The sequence below is a fragment of the Cebus imitator genome, unplaced genomic scaffold (genome assembly GCF_001604975.1).
Source record: "Cebus imitator isolate Cc_AM_T3 unplaced genomic scaffold, Cebus_imitator-1.0 Scaffold420, whole genome shotgun sequence".
NCBI classification, from domain to species: Eukaryota; Metazoa; Chordata; class Mammalia; order Primates; family Cebidae; genus Cebus; species Cebus imitator.
In genome coordinates this window covers 1834635-1840919 of record NW_016107735.1, presented here as the reverse complement: position 1 = coordinate 1840919, position 6285 = coordinate 1834635, and the positions used below count along the sequence as shown (strand labels likewise).

The 6285-nt window shown below is 41.6% G+C and overlaps 1 long non-coding RNA gene across 1 annotated transcript in view; it reads right to left on the bottom strand.

The window, feature by feature from the left end:
• Nucleotides 1-6285, bottom strand: part of LOC108290071 — a 22899-nt gene that overhangs the window by 3380 nt on the left and 13234 nt on the right. Inside the window, exon 2 of the long non-coding RNA XR_001819419.1 lies at nucleotides 1149-1391. This is a non-coding gene — a long non-coding RNA (uncharacterized LOC108290071). The remainder of the gene's footprint in view (nucleotides 1-1148; nucleotides 1392-6285) is intronic.

Here is a 6285-nt window from a genome sequence, read left to right as displayed (position 1 = left end):
AAAAGGAAATCATCAATCCATTGGTTCCTCACTGTCCATGGGATAAAGTTCTAAGTCTTCTTCACGTCCTTTGAGGCCCTTCAAAACCAGACCCTGAATCCCTCTTCACCCTGGAGCCTCATCTCTCTCTCTCTCTCTCTCTCTCTTTTTGGTCCAGGTCCTCATCCCTGGAACCTATGAATATGTCACCTTACATGTCAAAAGAACTTTGAAAATGTGATTAAGGTTAAGGATATTGGGATGAGGAGATTATCTTGGATTATCCGGGTAGATCCAACATAATCTCTTGATACTCATCTCTTGATACTCCCTTTCCCAATCTCCTCTTCCTTTTTTTTTTTCTTTTTGAGATGGAGTCTCACTATGTAGCCCAGGTTGGAATGCAGTGGCGTATTCTCGGCTCACTGCAACCGCCACCTCCCGGGTTCAAGCAATTCTCCTGCTTCAGCCTCCCAAGTAGCTGGAGTTATAGGTGCGCACCACCACACCCAACTAATTTTTGTATTTTTAGTAGAGACGGGGTTTCCCCATGTTGGTCAGGCTGGTCTTGAACTCCTGACCTCGTGATCTGCCCGTCTTGGCCTCCCAAAGTGCTAGGATTACAGGCCTGAGCCACCACGCCCAGCTTCTTTATTTTTTTGTTTTGAGTCTCGCTGCGGCACCCAGGCTGGAGTGCAATGGCTCGATCTCAGCTCATTGCAACCTCTGCCTCCCCAGTTTGAGCGATTCTCCTGCCTCAAGTTGCTGAGATTACAGGTGTCCATTACCATGCCTGGTTAAATTTTGTATTTTTAGTAGATACAGGATTTCACCATATTGGCCAGGCTGGTCTTGAACTCCTGACCTCAGGTGATTCACTCAACTTGGCCTCCCAAAGTGCTGAGATTACAGGCCTGAGCCACTGCGCCCAGCCCTCTTCCTCTTCATGAGCCTGATGCTTCAACAATTCCACTTACAGTCATCATCTAATCATGTGCTGCCTTTTTCCTAGCTCCAGGCCTTTTCCCGTAGTTTCCCTCTGCTTGGAAATGCCCTTCCCTTATTTCTATGTTTGAAGAAATCTCTTTCATCCCTCAAAATCCAGCTGGCATGTCACCTCTTCTGTGAAGCCTTCCCAGATTTCCCAGGCTGCATTAGGTGTTGCTTACCTGGGCTCCCAGATGCTCTGTGAAGTCTGGGATGGATCCGTAACCTCAATACGCAGCATAGGGCCTGGCATGGAGGAGATGTCGGTGAAAGGTTGCTGTACAGCTTGGATGTTGGACCTGGGTTTTCAGGCCTTTGGGGCCCCTGCGGCTCTTCAGTTACCTACTGAGAGGTCTGGAGGAGTGTCTTCCAACACGTGGCAGCTGAGTCTCTTCCCTGGTGCTCAGCTGAGCAGGATTTTCTGCCTGTGATTGGTGCCCCAAATAAGAAATGAATTAATTAGGACATAATTGATACTGAATGCTGGTGGGCAAAACACCCCAGGCTCTCTCCCCAGGCTGCAGAGAGGCTGGGATGGCTGCCCAGATGTTCTCTGGGGGCCTCCCTCTGGGGAAGGAAACAGAATTCTAGCTTTGAGTGGGCAAAAGGGAAGACTTCCCCTCCCTCGTATCCCCTGCTTATGGTCTTCTGGCCAGGAGGACCTTATCTCTGCTCTCTGGGCCTGGCCTGCCATGGTATGGCTGGGGAGGGGCATGGTCCTTCTTCATGTTTCCAACTTAGTGGGTGTAAAATTGTATCTCGTATTGTCTTAATTTGCATTTTTGTGATTATTAATGAAGTTCATCTTCTTTTCCTGTGCTGATTGGTCTTTTGTGTTCCACTTCTGAGACATGCCCTTGTTCATGTCTTTTGCTCATGTTTTCAGCTGAGCTGTCAGCTGTGTACGTTGCAGGTAACTTCTCCCAGTGGTGGCTTGTCTTTTCATTTTATTATGTCTTGATAGAGAAATTTTCTTAGTTTTTTTTTTTTTTTTTTGAGACGGAGTTTTGTTTTTGTTACCGAGGCTGGAGTGCAATGGCACGCGATCTCGGCTCACCGCAACCTCCGCCTCCTGGGTTCAGGCAATTCTCTTGCCTCAGCCTCCTGAGTAGCTGGGATTACAGGCACGTGCCACCATGCCCAGCTAATTTTTTGTAGTTTTAGTAGAGACGGGGTTTCACCATGTTGACCAGGATGGTCTCGATCTCTTGACCTCGTGATCCACCCGCCTCAGCCTCCCAAAGTGCTGGGATTACAGGCTTGAGCCACCGCGCCCGGCAAATTTTCTTAGTTTTAATGTATTGAGTTTATGAATATTTTCTTTATGGCTGGTACTTTTTATCTTGTTGAAGAAAGCCTTTCCTGTTCTGAGGCCATAAAGATGCTCTTCTGTATTTTCTTCTATGAGTTTAAAAGTTTTGCCTTTCCTGTAAGTTTTGAATCCACCTGGAATAGATAGCACTTATGATTTGAGGAAGGGATTCGATTTTATGTTTTTCTGTGTAGATATCGAACTCCTGATTTATTGAATAGCCCTTCCTTTCCCCAGTGACCTGCAATGCTACCTCTGTGTCATATTTCACATTTTCACATACCTGTGGCTCCTTTTGAGGCTCTTCGTTCTATTCCATTGGTCTACTTAATCATCCCTGTGTCAATATCCCTTCTATCTCAATTACATTATATTTAGAAGTCTTGATATCTGCTAGGGCATGCTATCCCACCTTGCTTTTCTCTCCAGTTTTGCCTATTCTTGTGCCTTTGTTCTCCTAAGGTATTTTATAATTAGCTTGTCAGGATCCACACAAATTCTGTTGTGATTTTGATTGGAGTTGCATTGCTTTTATAGATCAATTTAGAGAAAATTGCTCTAAATTGATTCTCCTTATTCATGAAGGATTTTTAAACGTTATTATTTATAGTTCTTTAATTTTTTTTCTTTTTTTTTTCTTTTTGAGACAGTCTGTTGCCCAGGCTGGAGCGTAGTGGCATAATCATAGCTCACTGCAGCTTAGAGATGAGATTTTGCTATGCTGCCCAGGCTGATGTCCAACTCCAGAGCTCAAGCGATCTGCCCTCCTGTCCTCCTGAAGTGCTGGGATTACAGGCGTGAGCCACTGCACCTAGCTGTGTCTCCAAGGTTTATAATTCCTTCCATCCAGGTCTTACATATCTTTTGTTAGCTTTATTCCTGGCTTCCTTATTTTTGTTGAAATTGTAGATGATACATATTTTCAAAATGCATCTCTTAAATATAATTGCTTTAACTAAAGGTATCTTTCTCCTTCCGTCTTATATATTGTTTTTAAAATCTAGCAACTTTGTTAAATCTCTAACACTTTATTTGTAGATTTTGGAGTTTTCTCTTCTTTTTTTTTTGACGGAGTTTTGCTCTGCTGCCCAGGCTGGAGTGCAATGGCACAATCTTGGCTTACAGCAACCTCTGCCTCCCAAGTTCAAGCGATTCTCCTGCCTCAGCCTCCCAAGTAGCTGGGATTACAGGTGCCTGCCACCATACTGGGCTAATTTTTGTATTTTTAGTAGAGATGGGGTTTCACCATGTTGGCCAGGCTGGTCTTGAACTCCTGACCTCAGGCGATCCACCCGCCTCAGCCTCTCAAAGTGCTAGGATTACAGGCATCAGCCATCACGCCCGGCCTGATTTTGGGTTTTTCTAGGTAAATAAACATAGAATCCATGAATGGTGCACATCTTTTCCCGTCCAACCTTTATATGTTTTATTTTATTTTTGGTCTCACTGCATTGGCTAGAACTACTGGTGTGGCTTTGAAGGGAAGTAGCAGTAGTGAGCATCTTTGCCTTTTCATTATTTTAAAGGGAATGATAATGTTTCCCATTAAGAATAATGTTTTCAGGCTGGGCTTGGTGGCTTATTTCTGTAGTCCTAGCATTTTGGGAGGCTGAGGTGGGAGGATAGCTTGAGTTCAGGAGTTCAAGACCAGCGTGGAAATATAGCAAGGCCTCATTTCTACTAAAAATAAAAAAAATTAGCTGGGTGTGGTGGTGTGTGCCTGTAGTCCCAGCCCCCACTCTGGAGGCTGAGGCAGGAGGATTGCTTGAGCCCAGGAGATGGAGGCTGCATTGAGCTATGAGCACACCACTGTATTACAGCTGGGCAACAGAGTGAGACATTGTCTCAAAAAATATTTTTTTTCCTTCTATTCTTAGTTTTCCAGGAGTTTTTTTTTTTTAAATTACGAATTTTAAATCATATATAAAACACTTGTGCATCTATTGAAATGACAGTTAATAATAATATATTGAACATTTCAAAATTGCTAAGAGAGTAAATTTTCAATGTTCTTGCTACAAGAAATGATACGTATTTGAGGTGATGGATATGTTCATTAGCTCGATTTAATTATTGCACATTGTATTTGTAAACTATAACATCAATTTGTACTCTATAAATATATACAATTATAAGTTGTCAATTTATAATAAAAATTTAAAAAAATTTTAAAAAGAAAAAATAAGGTAGTATTTCTCATGTAGCCTGTTAATGTGATGAGTACATTTATAGATTTATAATACTGAAACTTCCCTGCAGTTCTAGGATACATCCAACTTAGCCATAAAATATTGTCATTTTTATCCACTGGTAGATTCAAGCTGTTATTACCTAGTTTAAGACTTTTGTTTCTGGCTATTGAGTGAAATTGGCCTGTAATTTTCCTTTCTCATATTCTCCTGGTTAGATTTTGGAATCTAGAGTACACTGTCCTCATGGAATGAGCTGGGAAGTGCTCTGTCCATTTCTGTTCTCTGTAAGGGTTTTTAAAGTTGGAATGATGTGTTCCTTGACATAGCTGATCATAGTATTTTACTTTCTGTCTTTCTAATATCTTCTGGATCTGTAAATCAAAAATTTTTAATAAGAGCTTTTGGTGACTTCTTTTATTTTTCATCAATCTTGTCAGAGGTCTGTCTTTTATGAGTCTTTTTAAGAAACCAATTTTTGACTGTTGTGTGTGTATCTTTTTTTTTACTGCGTCTTTGTTTCAATGTAATTAATTTTTCTTTTTAGCTTTATTATTACTCCCTTTGGACTTATTTGTTGGTTCTTTTTATAAACCCTTAAGTTGGGGCTTCATTTATTAATTTTTGGGCTAAACTTTCAAGGCTCTACATTTTATTAGAAGTGCTGCTCTGGGTCTATCTCAGTTTCAGTAAGCACTGTTTTCATTATCATTCTGTTCTAAGTGTTTTAAAAATATATATCTTCTTTGACTTAACGAATTACTCAGAAGAAAGCTTTACAACTTTCCAAATGTATGTGAATTTTAAATTTATCTGTTTCTCACTGAGTTCTAATTTAAATGCAGCACAGTCAGAGAACATGATGTGTGTGATGATAATTCTTTGGAATTGAGTCTTGTTTTATAACCTAGTACATGGTCAATTAAAATAACTTTTATAATCTCAGCATTTTGGGAATGAGGCTGGAGAATCCCATGAGGCCAGGAGTTTGAGACCGGCCTGGGCAACATAGTGAGACCCTGGCCGAGCGCTTGTGCCTGTAATCCCAGCACTTTGGGAGGCTGAGGTGGGCGAATCAGGAGGTCAGGAGTTCGAGACCAGCCTGGCCAACATTGTGAAACCCCATCTCTACTAAAAATATGAAAATGAGCCTGGTGTGGCAGCATGCACCTGTAATCCCAGCTACTTGGGAGGCTAAGGCAGGAGAATTGCTGGAACCTAGGAGGCGGAGGTTGCAGTGAGCTGAGATCACACCATTGTACTCCAGCCTGGGCAACAGAGGGAGACCCCGTCTCAAACAAAAAACAAAAAGAAAACAACAAAAAAACATAGTGAGACCTTGTCTCTAAAAAAAATTGGCTGGGCATGGTGGTGTGTGCCTGTAGTCCCAGCCACTTGAGAGGCTGAGGTGGGAGGATTGCCTGAGGCCAAGAATTCAAGGTTACAGTGATCTATGATTGTGCCACTGTACTCCAGCCTGAGCAACATAATGAGACTCTGTCTCTAAGAAAAAACAATTAAAAAAAATGTGTGCTTGAGAAGTTTAGTCTGTAGGTATTAGATGCAGCATTCCATAAACTTCTATTCCATCTTGCTTGTTAAATATTATTCAAATCCTGTTTGACTAATTTTCCTTCTGCTTGACCTGCCAATTATGGAGAGGGGAGTATTCAAATCTGTCTCCATGAGAGTGGGTTTTTGCATTTTCCCCTGCAGTCTCATCAACTGCTGATTTCTAATTAGATTAAGAATTGTTGTGTTTTCCAGAAAAAGCTAACTTTTCTATCCCTTTTTAGATGCTTTGGATCTTAAAGTATG